At 46.1% G+C, this 23,750-nt stretch overlaps 1 protein-coding gene across 2 annotated transcripts in view; it reads left to right on the top strand.

The window, feature by feature from the left end:
* The first annotated feature begins 3,756 nt into the window (after positions 1-3,756).
* Positions 3,757-23,750, top strand: part of palm3 (paralemmin 3) — a 44,060-nt gene continuing 24,066 nt past the window's right edge. Inside the window, exons 1-2 of one of the 2 annotated variants that reach the window (XM_056280360.1) lie at positions 3,757-3,911; positions 4,084-4,227. The gene's annotated coding sequence lies outside the window, so the exon portion shown is untranslated. The other variant, XM_056280361.1, reaches the window with a different exon arrangement.

Raw genomic sequence — 23,750 nt, 5'->3', positions numbered from 1 at the left:
TTGAAACCAATGATTGTTCTTGGGCAGGTATGAGCGCAGCATTACCAGATGCAAAAGTCGCGTAATGAGTCAAAATATTCAGTGTCAAATGTGCAGTGAGATATGATAACAGGACTCATTAACCTCTTGTATGATCACTCATTAACCTCTTGTTTGATCACTCATTAACCTCTTGTTTGATCACTCAGCAGCTCGTATTTTTGTTCTTACCGAGTCTGAGGGTTAACATCACGTGACCAGCGCAAGTTTTATAGTTCCCATGGTAACTCCGCTTTTATGGAGTGAAGTGTCACACACACACACACACACACACACACACACACACACACACACACACACACACACACACACACACACACACACACACAAGTCTATTAGGTGAAGTAAGTATCACTTAAGATTAATAGCAACATTGACATGAAAAGTGAATTAATAACTCCTGTGACACCGCCTACCCAGAAAGGTTCCCACAAGCTCTCCAACACCACTCTGTTGTAATAATGCTGTTCAGTGCTGTCTCAGGGGGGAAATACAGCCCATTCCCAGGAAGCTGGACAGAAGAATTAGCCATTCTATTTAAATCTTTAAAAAAAAAACGCGCCAAAGATATCAACTTGGTTTGGTACTTTCATAATTAATCCACGACAAAACCTGAAGTTCTGCGATTAAAAGCCACATCTAATAGCAAAGTAAATTCGATGCTTTGCCACAGTGGTACCCCCCCCCTCATATTTGTATACTTGTATTATCACTGGAACCCATTGCACAGTTCCACACCTATCACGTTTTAATCGTGTACCCACGGGTTACTCCAAAAAATGCAAAGGCCTCTTTTGAAGGGGAAAATCTGATCTTGAAACGAGTGCATTTATCCAGACGTAAAAGCTCTTCTAGCCGAGGTATCCGTCACGCCACCTGATTGCTGTAGGGAGATAGAAAATGCTGCAGCAGGTTAAAGGGACCACACTAATGTCTCTGACAGCCCTTCCAAGGGACGGCTATATTAGCTGCCCCATCACTTTAACATGATGCACTACAGGTGTTCAGCTTTCCTCACCACATCTGCCCTGTTGGTGATGCTTTCAGACGGTGAAGCTTTTAGATGGGGTTCATTAGAGTAGATTATTAGCCACACTACCAAGGCCGGTGGAATTTGTTTTTGGTACACAAACTCAGCAGCACAATCCATACATGGACAACAGCAGACACGCCACATATTAGCATGAACAATACAGTTACACAATAACAGAAATAAACACATCGCGCATAATAATTAGGTGAATGGTGGTATTTATGCCAATGGTGTGTGAGGAGGGGCTATAGGGGGGAATTCAGAGTCCTTATGGCTAGGGGGAAAAAACTGTTTGTGAAGCGGTTAGTCCTAGCGGACAGTGACCTGTAGCGCCTCCCTGAGGGAAGGAGCTGGAAGAGGTGATGAGCAGGATGTGAGGGGTCGGAGGTGATCTTCTTTGCTCGCTTTACAGTCTGGTGAGTATGTAGAGATTCAACTGAGGGGAGTGGGTTGCCTATGATTTTGGATGCCTTGTTGACAATCCGCTGCAGTTTTTCCGTGTTTGACTGTCCGTGCTGCCATACCATATACTGTAATAGAAGATGTTATGATGGACTCGATAATGGCCGAGTGAAACAAAATGAGCAGTTGATGTTTGATCCGTTATTTTGTAAGCTGCCTAAGAAAATAAAGTCGTTGTTGAGCTTTTGCAATGATGTGTTCTGCAATGATGTGGCTCTGTATAGGTCCATAGGGTTAGTGGTTGTTTCAGGAAGGGTATCCGACGTAACATTTTGCCAAATCAGTATGTGGATTGACAAGACCATACCGGATCAGTCGAGGTGCCATACCGAATTGGCTGAGGCTCCCCAGATAGCAGACATATTTGGGCCTAATCTGTGGCACTTTTGGTGCTTACGGCTCAGTCATGGCAATGACAACTGTTGTGTGGCCCAGACATGGCCCAAATGTCATAAGCCAGGCCTGACTTGGGTTACGGCAAGTGTTGTGTGGGTCAGACATGGCCCAAATGTAATGAACCGGGCTTGACTTGGGTTACAGCACATATTATGTGGGCCAGATGTGGCCCAAATTTAATGAGCTAGGCTTGACTTTAGTTAAGGCACATGCTGTGTAGGCCAGAAGAGGCCCAAAAGGTGGACCTGTGGCTGAGTTGAGGCAGCCACACTCACCCCGAGTCAACGCTATCAATCAAGGCCAAAATGTGGACTGTGAGATAACTGCAGATGTGGGCCATATTTGGGCCAAAGATTCTTTGCTATCTGGACCAGGTTAACAACAGCTGCCATTGGTGTTGTGCCCCCACAGGGTACCAATGAAAACTGTACGATCTGCTGTGGCGACCCCTGAGAAACAGGGAACAAGCTGAAAGAAGAAGAAAAAGAAGTTAGATGTGGCTCTCTGGTCTTGAAGCATTATTAATATCATCATAATCATAATCATCATCATTGGTCACTCAGGGTTGAGTATGACTGTCCTCCTTCTAGGTCCTTGCAGGAGGACGCCTGCACGTGACAGCTTTTTATGTGGCATGGCTGATACACCTGCAGCCACCACACGGTCCTTGGCAGGGGGTGACCAGAGTCCAGTGGCATGGAGAACCAAGACGATTGGAGTCCACCCTCTGTTGCAACCTCCATCCGCCTTCACTTCTGTTGTCTTTGGCTACTTCCGCTGTTGAGGTCTTTGTTGAATCGCGCTTCATCTGGAACCTCCCCCTTGAACCTATCTGCCTTGGGTGACCCTACCAGGAGCCAAGCTCTGGACGGCACAGCTCTTGGGATCATCGGTACACACAAGCTTCTCCAATACGACAAGGTGGCGATCCAGAAGAAGATTGTTAATGCACCGAGGAAACATCACATGTTAGGGCAGGAAAGAAGCAAAAAATGGTGTAAAAGTCAAGGACAAAACGGGGATGATAACATGCCGTGTAAAAGATGCGTGTGTGTATTGTCTGCTTACAGTTTACTCTGAAAATAGACCAAACAGTACACACAGGGCTGAGCAAACAGAATGTAGCCTTTGCATTTCCCCCCTGCACGCGCACACACACACACACACACACACACACACGGAAAGGGAGAAGAGAAGGAGAATGAAATGAGTGTGTGCTTCCACCGTTTGGCTGTGCATGTAAAGACTCTCTTGTCTTGGGGAATCAGAAGTAGGCCGACTCGGTGGATGTGCTGATTTCATATGCTATTACTGTGGATCATAGCCAAGGACATTCTCTCCTTGTATCGGCATGGCAGGGAATTTGAGCCGTAAAAGAAGCGATCAGATTTTTTAGCTGAACGGGTTTACATAGAAGATAAAACACGGGTCTGGCTCAGCTCTGCTTTGTGCAGTTCAAAGATTGACCATCTCTCTTGACAGTTTTCTTTTTCTTTTTTCTTTTTTTTACTCCAGAGTTGCCAGAGATACATTACATATCCTAGATTATGGGTATGAATTCAAAAAGCAATTACCAGCACAAGAAAATGAGGCCTGGAGTAATTATATTGTTGTATATATGAAACATGAAAAAGCTACAATGAAATATACATGAGCAGCGGTTTGGCCCGCTGTGGAGCTAAGGAGCAGTTGGGCATGTACATGTGACTTTGGCCCACTTATACGGTCACATTTCTTTTTTCTTTTTTTTCTTCTGATTCTTGTTTCTTATGAAGGGCAATGTGTGGTATCTCTTCTCTCTCCACCACCAGACAGTGTGAAAGACACAACAGGAAGCTTGGGGTGTGTTATGTCATGGCCAAAAGAGGGCTGGCCTCGCATTACAACTGGCTCAGGTAGCCAACCACCGTGCAGACCCACGCTACCTTGTAGTCTGGATGGTTTACGTGTTCGGAGGGGAGGACGACGGACGGACTTTCTTGTGTGTATTTGGGTTTTCTTTTCTTTTCTTCTTCTACTACTTTCACGGTGGTTGCTTTGAAATGAACTCATAGACACGCGCGCGCACACATACAAACAAACAAACCGCAGGTTTTAACGACGACGCGCCCGAGCTCATGTGACCAAGTTTGACATCTTGAGTTTCGCCGCAGGTGTTTTGTCAGGCTGTGCGGACGGAGGACCTCCAGCGCGCGGCCACACAACTGGACCTCACCGCGACTCACGCCGCGTCCAGTTGTCCGGTGCGGTTCGAACCCCATTTTACTGGATTTAACTATATCAAAGCGGAGAGAAAGGTAAGTCTCTGATAACCCCCACCCCAAACTGCTTTCTAGTCTGTGTGATCAGGGCTGTGCTCTTCTTCTTCTTCTTCTTCTTCTTCTTCAAAAACGAGAGCTGCATTGTATGCTGTCTACCCCCTGTCCTCGGGTAGACTCCTTTTGAAAGTGGGCCAACTGGTGGAAATGATCTCCGCTCGATCGATCGACAGCCGTTGAGTTCCGCGAAACGCCACAAACTGACGGTTTCCATGTTACTGGGCGTTATTAGACACCATACGAGGACAAACGGGACTCCCCATGTGCCCTTTACACGCGAACTGCCGAGGTCGACGCTGCCGAAACTCGCACCGCGTGTATCGCGACATCAGATGTGACACAGGACGGTCGCTGACGTCTGTTAATACTTTGTATGGCTGCTGCTTGTGCAACTTACCTAAACTCTATCAACACACAAACGCGCGCGCGCGCGCGTTAATTATAGATACACGCGCATGTGCGCTAACAGTGTTACAGCGTGCACAACCTGTTGAGTGTTTGAAACTGCCAGTGAGTTCAGGTCGCTGTTAGTTATGAGCGGGGCTGCCAACTTTCTGCTACACACACACACACACACACACACACACACACACACACACACACACACACACACACACACACACAGTCAGACTCCACAGCCTACAATCCAGCATGTGGGAGTCTATGGGCAGAAAAGCCAGCAGGGAGCCTGGAGCCTGGAGCGGTGGGGCCACGCAGTGCCCAGGGGTGTTAGGTAGGCCCTATGTAATTGTATCTCTAGTTAATTACGACCATTAGGAAATACCTCGTTTTAAATACGTCTTGGTATGCTAATAAGAGCACTTGAGTCTCGAAGGTTTCAAGAGTAATCTGGGATGGCCATTTGGGCTGCATGACCACCCCTAAACGTCCCAAGGGGATCATGTGTGTTGTCAGATCATCACTTTCCAACTGAGATAGTTCAGAATTCATCCCCATGTATTGACACATATCCCGAGCCGTGCCAGTCTGAAGGCATGCCGGCTGTGCCATAGAAGCAGCACTTTATTTTCTAGGCATCCAATAGGCACATATATACACATGGGCCAAACATGAATCCATCTTATAGGAAAGTGCAGATCTTGGGTGAAAGGCCAGCTCATGTGCACGTAAACTCCAATCCTATGGTGTAAAAAGCTAGATCATCTCAAGGAGCCGTGCATTTGTGCTGTGACTCGCATAAGCAGGGCCAAGGAAGGAATCAGATTTTTGTGGTCACCGTGGGCTTCAAATTACTTCTGCGTGAGCTGCAAATCAAACTCCCCATGTGTAAGCATGTGTGCTGCACTTTATGGTTGTCTTTGACATAGTTTTAGACACAAACCACAGCAGATATTTCAGCTTCTTCGCCTGCCTTGCGTTGGGGCATATCCGTCCTTCAATTAGCGGTTTTGTTTGAAAAGTTTTTTTTTATCTCTAGCACCTTCCACAGATAGATGCTGGGAGAAATGTGCCAGTCACTTGAAAATCAGCTTGAGTTTCTACATGAGTCTGCAATAATCTGTCAGAACACGCTAAGGGGAGGGGGAGGGGGGAGTAAGAGTGGGGGAGATAGCTGTTAAAAGACAGATAAAAGGGCATGAGAAACTGTGTGGTCGTTGGCACCACCAATCAGCAGAGGTTACATTGGTTTTTTTAATTTAAATTACGCCAGAGAGAGCAAGAGAGAATAAGGGTGACAAGATGGAGGGGAAGAAAATAGGGCGATAAGAGGGGAGGAGACAAAAGACTGTTTGGGAATGATGAAATCTGCCACTTCTTCTCCTGGCAGTCTGGCTGACGGATGAACGGATATTCAACCGAAGGGAAAGTCCACACACCTTTTTCACACCGTGTTGTGTGGCTTTCTCTCTCATGCAGCAGCAGCAGCAGCAGCCTCGGCCCCCTCTACATTGATGGGTTGTTTTTCACCCTTGCTATAATGCTGTAATGAAAATGTCAAGGTCCAATGCTGCTCTCCGAGCCAACGCAGCTGGCCACTGTTTTCTGAATTGTCTCAAGTGTTTGTGGCGACCACATATCAGAGTTTCTAGCCACACGACGCCCCGTTCGACGGGAAATTGTAAAAAATCTGTATTTGATGTTATGCGATGGTCCAGCCTCGGGTGTTTGTGTGCTGTTGTGCACGTGGAGATGTGAGAATCTGGCTCAGATGGAGCTGTTTTGTGTTGTTGTGTGTGTGTGTGTGGTCTGGAATAATCTGTAACGCCATCACAGACAGTTGGTGATGAGAACCAAGAACTATCTCCAGTGTTGACTCTCTTGCTTCCTCTTTAACATGTTCTTGTTTGCAGTACACACCCCCCCTTCCTCATGCGCTGACACCTTCTACCACTTACTACTAAAGTTGACAAGGAGTAGACTGTTACTGGTGCAAAAGTAATGGGAAGCGATAACGTGGGGGGGGGGGAGCGTCCTCTGGCATTATGATGAAGTCGGCTCCTTTGAGCCCCCGGCATTTACACAGCTCTTTATCACGGATCGGCTTTAAAAATCTGGTCTAACGGTGCAAACGCCCATTAGGGAGCCTGTTCTGCACACTTCAAATTGCCCTCGCAAGTCATAAATCAGTGTTTAACTATTATCTTCTAACAGTGTTTTATGTGGGCTTAACTGTCTTCGCTGTCCGACAATGATAGCGAAAGCTGTTTGGATTGCAGTTTTTCTTGCGTGAAACCCGTTTTGTGTGCGATAATTCTGATTAATGACCGGTGCCCTATTTTCACCATTACCTACAGCGCTGTGTGGTTGCCATATGCATGGTTTGTTTTGTTTTCTTAGGCTGACTGAGTCTTTGCTCGTCTATAAGGATCCGCTCAACCTTGTTGATTGTCAGCACTGACAAATTACCTTTTCCTTTGTCGTCTTCTCCAGTACATCTTTACTCCACCCTTGCAGTTACTGCCGTCTTCAGCCAAATCTACCATATCATGTCAACGGATTCAAATGTCAGATTAACACACTGTCTCTAAGGTGATTAAGTACTCGTGTTTCTCGTATGTCCCAAGCTTAATCCTCAGAAACGGCGTTGCCTGCCCCGAGTAAGAGATGGTATCTTGACTCTCCCAGATGTGTTTTTCACCTCGGTGGGGTTGCTCAATTTAAAGGGAAAATGCAAGGTTGTCAGAGAGAGATGAAGGCATTCCTCCTTGCTGCCCTGTTGACCTTTGTTTAATCACGGCGGTGGTGTGGTAGCACCACGGACCCCCCTTCACACTGAGCCCTTCGGTGTGTAGGGGGTCCCGAGAGCTCTCCGAGACCTTTAACCCCAGCACTCATGAAGACCTGGCTGGAAAATACATGAACGGTAAATTATTTTCTAGGTGTGAGCTAGCCGGTCTGAGTTGAATTTAGCTTTGCAGACAGCAGGGCAGCCACAGGGATTGCAGCGCCGCTTGGAAGATGAGTGAAATGGAGTGATCAAGTGTCTGGAGAGGTGTGGTTTATCAACCCAAAAAAGGCCTGGAAAGTACCCCCATACCACATGAGTACATACTACACATTGTAAAGTGATAAAATGTGTAATGGATGGATTATCAGAATCAGGTTTATTGGCCATGTAGGTTTGCACAAACGTGAAATTTGATTCTGGTTTCATGGCTCTCTCAGTGTACTTAACACAGACTAGCAACACTACAACACAACAATCTTCAGATATATACACAAGGATTGACTATATACAGGCAAAATAATCAGGGAACAGTTTATTTGTCATTTCATTTCATGTTCTTGCATACATGGAATGAAATATCGTTTCCCCCGTCCACAGCAGTGCAACACAAAGACAAAAACACATATCCAAAAACTACAAGAACACACATATCCAAACTAACACATATATCCTAAGTAACACATATATCCAAAAAAAAAAAAATCACTGTCCAAAAGAACGAATGCAAGCCAGGATGAGTGTCAGAACTGCTGGTCTGCATGGACTAGCAATTAGCTTAGCCTGCCCTGCTTCTGCATCCTGTTAGACCGCCCTCGGTGTTTCGTCATCGGGCACAACTCCAGGTAGGGGCCGTGGTCCTTGGGCCCACAGGATGCAGCAGACCAGGCTCCCCCAGCCGATTCAATGCCAGCTCTCCCAACCAGACACCCTCGACACACCTCCCCACACTCCTCACTACAACACTAAAAACAGTCAATGCCAGGTGAGGCTGCCGCCAGACCACCCTCGGTGTTATCAGAACTGCCAGTCTGCAAGGGCTAGCAGTTAGCTTAGCTAGCCCTACTTCTGCATCCTGTCAGACCGCCCTCAGTGTTACCTCCTCGGTGCCGCTCCGGGCAGGGCCGTGGTCCCTGGGCCCACAGGATGCAGCAGACCAAGCTCTCCCAGCCAATCCAGCGCCACCTCTCCCAGCCATCAAACGAAGACACAAACCCAGATGCAGACATGGACAGAGACACTGCATGGATGGTACTGGGTGGGGCTGCCACAAACGTGAATCCGTGCTGCCATCTTCCCACATCGGAAGTGGAAGATAAGAGGTGATAAAGTGCAACGGTGCAGAGAATATATCAGAGATGGTGAAATAGATGTTATAGCAGCTTACTTACATTCATGGCTGTGGTAGATGGACATGAAAGAGTATACGAACAATGGACAGCACAGTAAAAACACAATGGTTGGATTTATTTGACACTGATGATTATGATCCGAAGGTAAAACAGTATTCACTTGTCAGTATATATCATTTTTATTGTTCTTGAGAGGCCTTCTAGAGAGGGAGGCATTACAACCACGTGGTTTGCCCTGGTTGGTCACATGGAGTCTGGTTATTTTACAGGGCAGTACTCGGCCAGGACACTACAAACTTTGGACATTAAACTGTTATGACAGATTCAAGTAGCCCCAACCCGATAAAATGTGTTGTTTGTACTCAAAACGATGACTCATACAAGGAAAATATGCAAAATATTCCCTTTCGTGCGTATACGGTAAAAAAAACAAAGTCCAAATTCCCCAGGATGTGAAAACCACATCGCCGCCCCTTTGACGATGAGATCATTGCAAAGCTGAAGTCGCATCATTATTATCGGTAGCATCATTGACACCTTTGCCATACAGAAATGAGAGTGGGACTACTTTATTTTTGCTTTTGCATACACGTAGGTGTGAGGGGGTCGAGGGGTTTTGCCCACAGGCCCTCGGCCTGCACCGATACCCCATCGAGTCTCATACTTGGTGGCTGTATAATCCGTCCTCACTACTTTTTTCTGTCCCCATATTTGAGGTTTCACCATATTCAGAAAGTCATGTTGACGTTAATTCGCCCGCCTGTCCTCTTCCCGGCTATAATCCTAGATCCCGCGCGGGGAGGTGTGTTTGTGTGTGTGTGTGTGTGTGTGTGTGTGTGTGTGTGTGTGTGTGTGTGTGTGTGTGTGTGTGTTTGTATAGATGGATGTGTGTATTCTTGCTAATATCCTACTTGGTGGGCTGGAATGCCAGCTTGTTTGTCCGCCGTAATAATGAGGAAGGAGGAAAGTCAAACATTAGATCATCTGACTGGAGCGCTTCAAGGTGACTTGTCATATCTGCCGAATGGTTTTGCACCGACAGTGAATGATTTTGTTTTCTGCAGACGGATCTTTCAAGGAAAGACGATTCACGGTGAGACTTCTGTTGGGGGTGGAGATTAGTTGCCACATTTGTGTTTGCAAGGTTATGCCATGCCGTCATATTTTATCCTACTTCTGACATTTGCTGTTGTACATTATGTTAGATGATGTGTGTAATCTTGGCTCTGCTATGAGGCCCAGTGGCTCACGGGCCTCCAGGCTTTTGACGGCATGACAATGGTGAAAATGAACCGAGACCGGATTACACCAGTCCTGCATTCCTCCCCAAACCTGTTTCAGATATTACACACACACACACACACACACACACACACACGCACACACGCACACATGCACACATGCACACAGTCGCACATGCACACAATCACACATGCACGTACACATGGAGTAATCCTTTGCTCACACAGACAGTCCAATCCACTGAGGCAAGCTGTTACATGTCACACACACACACACACAAACACACACACACACACACTCCGAGTGAGGAGAAAACACTCGAGCAGATAGTGTGTGTGTGTGGGGAGACAGAAAACTCGTTAGTTGGAAGCCTAAAATAGTCAAATTGAAAGCAGGCTTAGCGATGGCACGGCGTCACCAACTGAGATAATTTCCCTCTGTTGTGTTTTGTAAGATTTACTTCACTGGTGTCATCTCATCCTCAGTGAAACGTAAACTTGTGAACATCACTTTTTCTGTTGTTTCAAATAGCAGGTGATGTGAATTCATGCTGTGGGCATGCTGGAGGTGTAAAGGTTGCCGTCTGTTAAATCTGAGTGTGTGTGTGTGTGTGTGTGTGTGTGTGTGAGATACTGTGACAGATGCCTCACATCTAAACCGAAGTACTTCGTCGGTGTCCTCAGGATGTGTGCGAGGCAGCTAAAGGTTTTAAGCTGGATGCTGACACACGGTGTGTGTATTGTGAAAGGGCCCGGGGAGTCTTGGCAGGACTTGTCGGCACAAGTGTCAAAGCCGGATCCCTCTTGACATCTTTATGCCGTTTCTTTTTTTCCCCCTCCTTCTCCTGAAAGTTTTTTTTTTTTTCTGAATCCGTTTAACGTTGCTAGTTACTTGTTACAGTAGGTTTCTGGTGCATTGTTTCTCAGGCCTTTGTCTTCATTTCAACCTTGTCCTGACAAAGACTTGGACTGACTGACACAGGAAGTTCCTGTTTCGCTGTGCTGGAAGTCAAATTGAGACATATAAACAAGTATTTTCCCCTTGAGTACGAAGCAATTTTTTTCTATTGTCAAAATGAGAAAAGTGTTTAGATGTCTTCAGAATTAGATTAAAATGTAAAACCTGAATATTACTAAGATGATCAGCATTCACCCCCCCACTGTATTGACAATTAAAACTGGTCCATGTACGCTCCGTTTCCTAGAGATCACAGTAAATTTATTCCCGAGCTCCACCCGTTGATTTGTGTGTGTGATTACATAGTAGATATGAAAGCAAGTCAAACAGCAGCTTGGTATAGGTTCAAATCCAACTGCTGTTTGGGGCGTCCGGGTAGCGGGGCGGTCTATCCCGTTGCCTACCAACACGGGGATCGCCGGATCGAATACCCGTGTTACCTCCGGCTTGGTCGGGTGTCCCTACAGACACAATTGGCCGTGTCTGCGGGTGGGAAGCCGGATGTGGGTATGTGTCCTTTTCGCTGCACTAGCACCTCCTCTGGTCAGTCGGGGCGCCTGCTCGGGGGGTGGGGTGGGGAGGGGGAATTGGGGGGAATAGCGTGATCCTCCCACGCGCTACATTCCCCTGGCAAAACTTCTCACTGTCAGGTGAAAAGAAGCAGCTGGTGACTCCACATGTATTGGAGGAGGCATGTGGTAGTCTGCAGCCCTCCCCGGATCGGCAGAGGGGGTGGAACAGCAACCGGGATGGCTCGAAGAGTGGGGTAATTGGCTGGATACAACTGGGGAGAAAAAGCGGAGAGAAAAAAATCCAAACAAAAAACAGCAGACCGGATCAATCTTGCTGTCCTGAGGACAAAGGAGCTGCCTGTAAAACAAGAAGACAAAGCTGTTGGGAGGCAAAAAGTTGGAGAAGGTTATAAAAAGGTCAGCAAATTGTACAACCCTCATAGGGGCACCTTCACATCCGTTCTAACAAAATAGAAGAAATATGGCACCACCCCAGACACCATCAAGATAAGACCATCCTACCAAACTGAGCAACCAGTAAAACAGGCTCTTGCTAGAGAAGCCACCAAGAGACGAGCTACAACACCCATGAGAAACTGTCCAGAGATCAACATTTTCTTCGGCACTTTATAGATTCAGCCCCGTTGGGGGAAGGAAGCCATTTTCTGAGAAAGGCCAACATCAGTTCACACTTGGCGGCTCGTTAGAAGCTGTGTGACAGACGGAATCTGAGACTTTGTGGAGTAATTTGTTGTCTGGTGGAGCCAAAGTTGAGCTCTTTGGCCTGAAAGCGAAGCCCTGTTTGACACAAACTAAACACAGCTGAATGCCCGAGTCGCGCCATCCCTACAGTCGAGCACGGTGGTGGCAGTGTCAAACCTAGACGGCTATTTCTCAGCAGGAGCGACCAGAAAGCTTGCTGCCATCAGGCGCAAGATGGATGGAGCCAGGCACAGGCAAATCCTGGTGGAGAACCCGTGACAGTCAGCAAGATGTCTGCGTTTAGGGCAGAGATTCATGTTCCAGCTGGACAATGAGCCAGAGCACACCACAAAAGACGACTGAATAATTTCTTGGAAAAAAGAAGGTTAACACCCTATAATGGTCAAGCCAAAGCCCAAATCCAATTGAAAATTTGTTGCGTGACCTGAAAATTGCTGTCCACTGATTCTCTCTATCTAATTTTGTAGAGATGGGGAAAAAAATATAGAAGAGTGGCCAAAAATTCCTAAATCTGAGTGTGCATAATTCAGAAGAAGAACAAGACTCACAGCTGTAATTACTGCCAAAGGCCAGTCGACAAAGTACTGACTTTTTGCGGGGGGGGGGGGTACCTTCCCTCTCATGCATGAGGAGTCTTTCCTTATTAGAAACACAAATGCTCTTCTTGCAACATATAAACGGGTAAAGAATGCGAAGAATGTCCGCGGCGTGTCTGTGATGGGTGTGAAGACTCTGTGCTTCTCCTCCTGCGTCTCCGCTTCATGACCCGTCAGCTGTTAGACAGACTGGCTTCATGCCCCTGCTTGTCGGCCGGGTTTGTTTGAGTAGCGAGTCCAGGAACAAGTCAACAGCGTGACCTTTCACCTCCTGCTACCAGTCGTTGCATCACCACCGCAGGTCCGCCAGGGAATTTGTGTGAAAAGGCTATCTTTCCATCTTTTTTTAATGATTGAGGGGAAAACCGCTTGCAAAATGAAAAAAAAAATCTTGAACTTAAGATAAACTATTGGTTTTTCCCACATAGTGCATTAAAACAGTCCGTGAATGCACAATCCATCAAGATCGAATCCCCGCGCAGTTTCTATTTCTTGTTGTGAGGCACTTTGCAGTGTACTTTTTGTGCCTTTTCAGAACACATGTACATTTTTAACAACCACGTAGAGCCAGTCTGTGCAGGTCTAATCTGTGGAACACACACGTGCACGTCTGTCCATTGCTTAGTAAACGTGGGTTGAAAAGAAAGGCTAACGTGGTCTTCAGTCAGGGCTTAATGGACAAGTTTGCCTCCAACCTCAGGTTTTGTCCTCTGCAGCTCCCCATAGCTTTTGGTGTGTGTGCTGTTTTTAAGTCTGCAAGCCGGACTGAATGCCAAAGGCTTTGAGCATTCCAGCTCGTTTTTAAACTCTCGTATTACCCTGCTCATCGTGGACACAAATCTATGTCCTGCAGCTTTTCTTTTTCTTTTTTTCTTTTTTTGCACGATTTCACAGAGGCAAACGGGTCACCAAGCAGAATTTGTTAAGACATCCTGCCGCAGGATCATTGTGAGACAGTTGAGCATCCATAATAAGAAGCACAGATTGGGATTACAGTGTGCCCACTTGGGAAAACATTAACCGCTGTATAACTGCACACATGTGACTGTAGTTTCATGGGGGCTGTAACTGCTCTCTTCGTCCAACTTTGACGCGGAATATCCCGACCACGTCAGTGAAATTCGACCTTCCATATACCCACCAAAATCCGAATCAGTTTGGCATTTCAAGAATCGGTGAGAAATATTACGGCCAATAATAGTTGGGCATCATATTTACATCTGGCCTGTACGTTGGTTACACTTGAGTGAATGAACTTGGCACGAATATTTCCCCAGGTTTAAAAACTCGCCTCATTGGCTACAGTGGTATTGAATACGATTTCACTTTTTTTTCTTTTGGATTTTTTCTCCCCTTTTTTTTCCCAGGTGTATTTGGCCAATTACTCCGCTCTTGCAAGCCGTCCCGGTCGCTGCTCCACCCCCTCTGCCGATCCGGGGAGGGCTGCAGACTACCACATGCCTCCTCTGATGCATGTGGAGTCACCAGCCACTTCTTTTCCCCTGACAGTGAGGAGTTTTGCCAGGGGGACGTAGCATGTGGGAGGATCACGTCTTCCTCCCAGTTCCCGCTCCCCCCTGAACAGACACCCCGACCGACCAGAGGAGGCGCTAGTGCAGTGACCAGGACACATACCCACATAATAATAATAATAATCATTGCATTTATATAGCACTTTCCTCGACACCCAAAGCGCTTCACATTGTAGGGGGTAACTCACCTCAACCACCACCAATGTGTAGTACCCACCTGGGTGATGCACGGCAGCCATTTTGCGCCAGAATGCTCACCACACATCAGCTTGAGGTGGAGAGGGAGGAGTAATTGAGCCATTACATGGGGGGATCATTAGGTGGTCGGATGGAGACAGCCAGGTTGGGGATTTTGCCAGGACACCGGGGAACCCCCTACTCTTTGCGATAAGTGCCGTGGGATCTTTAATGACCACAGTGAGTCAGGATCTCAATTTAACGTCTCATCCGAAGGACACATCCGGCTTCCCACCCGCAGACACGGCCAATTGTGTCTGTAGGGACGCCCGACCAAGCCGGAGGCAACACAGGGATTCGATCCAGCGATCCTCGAGTTGGTAGGCAGCAGAATTGACCGCCACGCCACCCGGATGCTCTGTAAGTCCAACTTTGCCACAAAATATCACAATCGCCTCAGTGAAATTTGACCTTCCTTATACCCACCAAAATCCGAATCAGTTTGACATTTCAAGAATCCGTGAGTAATGTTGTGCCCAGTAATAGTTGGGTGTCCTATTTACATCCGGCCTGTACGTTTGTTACACTTGAGTAAACTGGCTTTACACAAATATTTTCACAGGTTTAAAAATCATCTCACTGGCTAGAGTGGTAGTAAATAGGATTTCACATTTAAAAAGGATTTCCTTGTTTCGTGTGAACAGTGAACCCAATGTATCGATCCAATTCTTTACAGTGGCCTGCCACGCACATTTACACTCCCCACCTGCTCATCTGTGGCTCCATTATTGAAAGCAAAGGCTGAATGACAGGGGTGTCAGAACATTTTGAACATTTTCTGTCAAGTCTTTCTCTGCTGCATCCTGTAATTATTGGGGAATGGAATTTCAAATGTTGTGACCGTCGAGATCCACTGCAATTTAGTTGAAGAGGTTCAAGAAAAAACAAGACTCAGAACCTCTGGAGCTGTTGTGTGTGTGTGTGTATGTCTTGTTTTTTTATTGTCTATATGTCACGGTGAGCACAAAATGTGTATGGGTTAAATGGATTTAATGGTATTCTACCCAGGCTTTATTGTTTGGTGTGCTGAATAAATGCCGACAACGCAATCAGGTATTGTGTGTTTGTGTGTTTGCATGAATATACTTGGCACCATTGTGTTCCCTTCCTGCACCACTGTTATGACACTCTATACAGAGCTGAGAGGAGACCTGTCCCCATCTAAACAGAGGCACTATTGTGTGTGTGTGTGTGTGTGTGTGTGTGTGTGTGTGTGTGTGTGTGTGTACCTGACAGAAGGCCATTGAAATCCTGGCAGTCTTCTAATTGCGGTGGAACACAGACGAAAAAAAATAGGAGGCAAAAAAATTAGCTTCTGTGGGAGCCATTGTTACGCTGTGTTTCCCTTTGTTGATTTAATACGATTTACCAAAACTGGCAACAAAATGAATGGAGCGCTGGTCCTCAGTGGAGTTTCTCTTCTGATAGTCAGATGCCTTTGATGCTGCTCAGCCTGTGTTTTGAGGTTGATCGTTCGCACAGGCCCACGACGGTACATGTCTGCGAGGTTAAGTCACTGCTGCTGTCAATGGGACGTGGAGATTGGCGAAGGCTTTCGTGCTTTGATGCACTTGCATCATTTTAGCCTACGTATTTGTTCAGGAGTTTGGGCAATAGTAGAGCTGCCAAGTCTCTGAAGTGAGGCCGAGGGAGATGACTTGGAATAAATCTATGATGCATTTTGTTGACTTTGATAATTCTTGACACACTCTGAAGCCTTCTGTACACTGATTGCACTCTGAGACCAGACGCACACCGCATTACATTTCCATCATTTAATAGTATATGCGCACATGTGCACACATGCACGCACACACAGCACACACACGCATGCACACACATGCATGCACACACACGTGCACACAGGAGAGCAGTGGAATGCAGTGTTTTCATTCCGCTGACCAAGGCTGTCACTCAAAGGATCTCGATTTGAGCTGTTGGTTGTGAGCTGGCCCATCCAAACCCCATATATTCCACTCATACACACACACACACACACACACACAGATACACAGATACACACACGTGCGCCCTTGCTCAGATTTATGTCCTGCTAGATAAGCAGGGTATCCATCTCCCGCAGTACAGTTTCTACAATGGTCTGTCAAGGAACTGGATATCGATGAAGAAAAAGAAGCACTTTGAGCATCCCTCAAGCCCGAGTGCGTTTCCTCCTTCATTGCCCCCCCCCCACATGTCTCCCCAGGGATTTGCTTTACGATTGGATGGCCATCTATTTCAGTTGGGCCCTTCCTGAGCCGCGGCCGGTGACGACAGCAGCGGTTGTGTGAAATCAGAGATCAGGGTCGTAGTGATTGGGCATTCTGGCCCTGATTGTCTGGAGGACGGAGATGTTTGTCCTCTTCCTGTTCCAAAACACAGGAATGGGAGGCTATTATCAATCTACAGTGGCCTTGACTTTGTGACAAACAAAATGCTGCCTCTCATTCTCACGCTGTCATCCTCAAAAAATTTCAAACCAGCGGGAAAATGGGAAAAAACTGCTGTCCAGAAGCATACTGTACCAAAGGCAGCGGTTCAAAATCCAGTCTTCTGTGGAATCTGAGTATTTGCAGTAATGAAGAAGAAAAGCGCTGCTGTGTTAATATTGGAATGGCAAATGAGCATACACAAATTTTACTTTTCGCCCCTTTCTTTCTGCTGTCCTTATTTTTCCTCCTTGTGTGGTCTCTCTCTTTCTCTCTCCACCCTCTCTCGCTCATGGTCGGAGAACTGGAGCAGAAACAAAGTGCAGTTAAGCAAAGTGGCCAGGGGTCTAACAGCAGTTTGATTGCAGCATCATGCAAAAGCCACAGGGTAGCCTTTTGATGACCCCCACCCCCCATTACTGTTTAAGCCCTTTCAGTAACTCTGTGTACATTGATCTCTGTTGTATGTACACTGGACAATATTTGCCGAGTCAGGCCTTTCTAAGTAAACTGATAGCTGCTGAAACCACTGGTCTGCTCTTTGGTCCCTCTGTTGAGCCCGTGCTTGCTTATTTAAGGGAGAACCCGAGAGCAGAGCTGGCCTATATTTAGCTATATAAAACTGATATTGTGATATGAGACTTGATATCTAATCATCTGAGATTCTGGTCATCGTAATGTTGTCCATTCCATCCATTATCCAAACCACTTACCCTGCTCTCAGGGTTGCGGAGATGCTGGAGTCTATCCTAGCAGTCATTGGGCAGCAGGCGGGGAGACACCATGGATAGGCTGCCAGGCCATCACATGGCCCACACACACACACACACACACACACACACACACACACACACACACACACACACATATATATATATATGCTCATACAAACATGCACACACTTTCTACCATTCTCACAGCCATGCACAAACAAACAGACAAATATCATAATACTGTGATTTATTTAACCTTTTTTTTACATTATATCATATATAATTTTTATTTTATTTATTTCTTATTAATAATTTTACATTTTTAATTCTTTCTATTTTTATATTTTTCTTTCATCCCCTTATTTTAATTGTTTTCATCATAATCCTTGTTTTATCAGCTCTAGTTCTCTTTGTTTTAATTATACTCTTGTGACTTTATCCTGACCATGTTTTACCTTGTTCTGTGGAACGGATCTGGCATTATGTCCTATATTTGTATTGTATTTTGTTGTTTTATCTTGATTATGTGCATTATTTTATCCTGTTGTGTAAGGCATCTTGTAACATTGTTTAGATAGGTGTGATATAAATAAAGTTTTGTATTATTCCTATGGGGCGGCACGGTGGCACAGTGGTTAGCGCGGTTGCCTCACAGCAAGAAGGTCCTGGGTTTGAGCCCCGGGTAGTCAAACCTTGGTGGGTCATCCAGGGTCGTCCTCTGTGTGGAGTTTGCATTTTCTCCCCGTGTCTGTGTGGGTTACCTCCGGGGGCTCCGGTTTCCTCCCACAGTCCAAAGACATGTCAGTCAGGTGAATTGGCCGTACTAAATTGTCCCTAGGTATGAATGTGTGTGTGTGTGTGTGTGTGTGTGTGTGTGTGTGTGTGTGTGTGTGTCGGCCCTGTGATGGCCTGATGGCCTGTCCAGGGTGTCTCCCCACCTGCCGCCCAATGACTGTTGGAATAGGCTCCAGCATCCCCGCGACCCTGAGAACAGGATAAGCGGTTCAGCTAATCGATGGATGGATTATTATTATTATTATTATTTAACTTTAAATTCTGCTGTTCCCTGGTCTGCATCACAGTAAAGTGATACAATATTCTGAACATATTCAACTGTTTTCGCTGAGTGAAATGAACAATTGATTTCTCTACCTGCCTGGTCATGTGAAGATGGTGGCGCAGATTCACATTTGCAGCGGCCTCACCCAGTACCGGTGTGGGAAGATGGTGGCGCAAACTTACATTTGCGGTGGCCTTACCCAGTACCGTCCATGCAGTGTCTTTGTCCACATCTGTCCACGTCTTCGTTTGATGGCTGGGAGAGCTGGCACTGGATCAGCTGGGAGAGCTTGGTCTGCTGCGTCCTGTGGGCCCAGGGACCACTGTCCTGCCTGTAGTAAACACTGAGGGCAGTTTGACAGGATGTGGAAGCGAGGCAGGCTAAGCTAACTGCTAGCCCATGCAGACTGGCAGTTCCAATAACACTGAGGGCGGTCTGGCGGCAGCCTCGCCTAGCATTGGCTGTGTTTTTGGTGTGGTCGTGTGGAGTGCAGGGTGGTGTGTCAAATGTGTCTGGCTAGGAGGGCTACGTACGGTGGGCCCAGGGACCACAACCCTGCCTGGAGCTACGCCCGAAGAGTAAACATTGAGGGCGGTCTGACAGGACATGGAAGCGGGGCAGGCTAAGCTAACTGCTAGCCCACGCAAATCGGCAGTTCCGACAGTCATCCTGGTGTTCGTTCTCTCAGACAGCAATATTTTTAAAAAAATTTTTTTTAGTAGTTTGATATATGTGTTGTAGTTTTTAGATATGTGTTTTTGTCTTTGTGTTTCACTGCTGTGGGAAACAATATTTCATCGTGACAAAGTGTTCCCGATTCCTGAATATATATCCACATTAAGAATGATCATTTCTCAAAATTTCCTTGTGTGCAGATATCGCATGAAAAGCACCACTATTCATCTCCAAAATATCATCACATCATTGATATTGTGGTTTTCGGTCAAAAATATTTTGACCTTTGATTCTGTCAAAATCACCCAGCCCTACTTGAAAGCAGCTGCCGGGTTACTTCACCCCAACAGAAGTATGGACATCTAGATAGATGAATAGTTTATCCTCGGGGGGCAATTTTTCTATTGTCAGTTAAATTTAACACAACACAGAAGACAGAAATTTAACAACACAGCACACTTGAATGGCACACAATATTCAAATGCAGAACGGTATTAAAAAACAGAAACAAATTCCTATAGGTGGCATTTGTCTGATAGACCCCACATCACTGACAAAGCAGCAGCACATTAACAATCCAGATAACATCCCCCATAAAGAACCATGATGAACCCTTCACATAAGCAACAATATCAGGCAGTCAAAACAGTCAGTTAGACATACTGGGTCACGGGAAGAGTTTATTTAGCTGCCCCGTATCAGAAAGAACAAATCGTCAGCTGAAGTTGGGCCAGTTCATAGCTATGGGTGGTGTATCTGCAGCCCAATAGGAGGAGTGTTTAGTGAGGGTGAATGGGGTAGTCTGGCTCAAGGGCTACCACAAGTGCTTTGTGCGTCATGGCTGTGATGATTAAATGTGGTAAATTGTTGTTCCCTATTTTGAATAAACAACTTGTCTGCTGTCCTTGACAGGCATTCTGGTCTAATGACTAGACCATCACAAGGTTTGAGTTTAGAAGTGCCTATCAACAGCCATTGGCCATGAGTAAAGATGTGCAACCAAGCTGTTCAAACTTTAGCCTCATCGTCTACTGACACCTACATTGGGGGGTGTGGGGTCAACACTGTCATAGAGAACCATAATTAAAAGGTCATAGGTTTAAGTCAGGGTGTGCTTAATGGGGGTGTTAAACACCCCTGAATGACCTTTGAGCCCCACTAAAGAAGCAAAAAAATGTATTTTGAAGGGGGGGGGGCTTTAAAATTTAAGTATGTATTAACACCGATTTTTTAAATTATTCTTTTGGAGATAATTTCTCGAGGCAAAAAGCAGACCTTAATGAGTTGGTGTAACTCACATGCTGGTATAAAAGTCCAAAGAAGCCAGTGGGTCAGGCTGATACTGTATTTGAAAGATACCTGTTTATTTTACTGATTATACTTTTCTGATTTGCCTTTCCAATTGTGCAGAGCTGTGTTTGTACAACTTTTCTTAGGACTGCTGAAGAGCTTGGGGAAATGAAATGCTAATGCTTCACCTTCATTCAGGATTTGCGATGCTTGAATATAATGAGATTTTCTCTTGTGCACCTTTATTTGGTTTCTGCTGAACTCCAAAAAAAGTTTGTTAAGTCCTTTGTAAAAATCCCTGACCGAATGCTGTTGGCCAATTTCTGGACTGAAGATTGCCATTTCCATTTTTGATGTACGGGTTGTGCATTTAGCACCCCCATTAGGTTGGTACACAACTGTGTTTGTGTGTGTTGCTTTGTTTAGGCTAATTGCTGGTTTGAAATGATTCCATACTTTTCTCCAGCCTCTTTATCAACCCAATCCATTTACATACTGTGGTTCTTCCATTTCTTTCAACAGAGCCAAAATCGCTATGTTAGTTGGCAGCACACAAGCTTCATTGCATCACACTAAGCAAATATACTGATACAGTATATACAAACACAAAGCATAAATATACTTTATTTTGCACCAAGGCAGTGAGAATGTTTGGAGTGCAACTGTGCTAACCATTACTTTTCTGCAGTGCTTTCTATAGTGCTACAGTATATAGGAGCATAGATGGCCTTACAATAATTACAATAATAAGGGGAGGGAGAAGAAGAAGAGTAGTAGCAGTAGTAGTAGTAGTAGAAGTAGAAGACGAAGAAGAGGAGTTGACAAACTAGTAGTATGGACTAACCAGGCATGTACACACACAAACAAAAAACAAAGCTTGTACATTATTTGTTACTAATGTTCTTTTCTCTGACCGCTCTTCCTCTCTTTACCTTGGCTATAGCAGTTGCATTGTACACTCAGGGAGCGGCTAAGAGAGAGGGTAAACATTGGTGTGTAGGAGGTCATAGCCGAGAGGTCAGACAACCTACTACAAGCTCAACTGGTGGAACGGAAATTATGACTGAAAACAAAAAGCCAACTCTTCTAACCAAATGGGTTTTTGTGACACATTCATCCGGGGTGGCAAACATCAGGTGCTAAAGTTTAAATGGTTCATATAGAACAGACACACCAAATGAGCTGTTTTCATGGCTCCGAGTGACTGATGTTTCGTTCCTACTTTTTCAGGTTTTAAGGTATCTCGGCAACAGTTGGAATGGACAAAATCCAAAGTTCCTTTTCAGTCGATCCACTCCGTACAACCCATATTGTATGGGATATAACGCCCTTTAAAGTCTGGCTGAAGACACCTCTATTCATGTCTGAAAGGCAAATGATGCACAGTGACATATGATGGCCTGGTCCCACCCCCTAGGCCATATAGGATCATCACCAGCAGTATCCTTCAGTTCTGCCACTCTTCACCTTGGGGGGAACACCTTAAAAATATAGCAGAAACCTTAGCAAAACTTTTGACTTAGCTCACTGGGTTCCACCAGGTTAGTCTTACAACAGCCTCATATTGGTGAGTCAGCTTTCCACGAAGCGCTATTATTGAAGGTTTTTGTTTTGTTCATTTTAGTTAATCTCGGTGGTTGAGCTGCGCTCGTTTAGCTTTGCTAACAGATGCACCTAGCAAACACGAGTGAGCGAGCTCAAACCAATTCTTCTTCAAAGGAGAAAACTTCCACTCATCTTTGTCCTCAAGGCTGTGGTTTTTCTCTGCATGAGAAGTACCTCAACAATGCTTGCCCAGTCTGTTTGGGAATCGTCCATGCTAGATGAGCGCTGACTCAGCCTGACGCTTGTGCGCTCTGGTGTCAGCTCAGGTGGGTGACTCTTGAACAGCGTGTGACTTTCGTCAGACAGATTTCAGGTCAAGCTATGGTGCGGCAGGAGAACCGTCTCCTCTCAGAAATTTCCAGAAAGCCCCTATCTGATATGGAGGCTAGGGCCGGCAGAGATGCAGGGCTCTCCTGGAGTGACCAAGTGGAGCAGGAAATGGACGATATGGAACTGGCATGCTCAGCAAATTTCATGACCGCATGCGGGCTCCTTTTGGACTATCAGGAGGAGGAGAATATTGTGGAGCTGGACTACAGCCTTTCTGCAGATGAGCAAGAGGAGTTACAGGTGGATCAGGCTACCTCTGGTGCTGAAGAGGTTAGCCAGGATGTTACAGATAACTTTTCTGGCTCTGTTTCGCCGGGCTGCTAGCAAGCTGGAGTTGGACTGGCCTTCACCCCCCTGGCTTAGAAACAAACAAGGTTTGTGGGGGTTTTCCTTCCCCCAGTGCGGACTACAACCAGAAGCTACTTCTTCTTCTTCTTCTTTTTTTGTTGCTACTTTATTAATCCCCATGGGGAAATTCTTTCTCTGCATTTAACCCGGCCTGTGTAGGTAGGAGCAGTGGGCAGCCGCAGTGCAGTGCCAAGGGACTGGCCCATATTTCTGGCTTTCCTTACCGTACTGACATCTACCTGGGACAAGCCGCTGTCTACTCGCACTGCTGTGCTTGGATATGCGCAGTTCCTGGACCTGGATGTGGCTGATAAGGCAGGCTTGGTAAATCCTCCTCCCATGGAGCCATCTTTGGCTTCCTACGTCACGCCCTTCCACACCACCGGTATGGCGGGTCTAGTGGTCCTGCCCTTTTAACACTGCTGTTTCTCCTCTACCCAGCTGAATAAAGTTTACAGGGCGCAGGCTGGCACTATCAAAGCTTCAGTTCTGTTACACTGCTTCAGACGTACCAAACTATGTGTCTGGCAGAGCTAGGATTGAAACTACCTGCAGGCAGCCTCCTGTCCCCGCTGCTGGATGAAATCAGGCCAGTGTCTGTCTACGTTTCGCACATGTCACAGTGTGCAGCGCTGTCACTGGGGCAGGGCTTAGCGAGCACGGTGGTAGCACAATGACATCTGTGGTTGACGCTGTTGCATATGCCTGACATTG

This window comes from Lampris incognitus, chromosome 5, assembly GCF_029633865.1.
Source record: "Lampris incognitus isolate fLamInc1 chromosome 5, fLamInc1.hap2, whole genome shotgun sequence".
Taxonomy (NCBI): Eukaryota; Metazoa; Chordata; class Actinopteri; order Lampriformes; family Lampridae; genus Lampris; species Lampris incognitus.
This window is presented reverse-complemented; position numbering and strand designations above follow the sequence as displayed.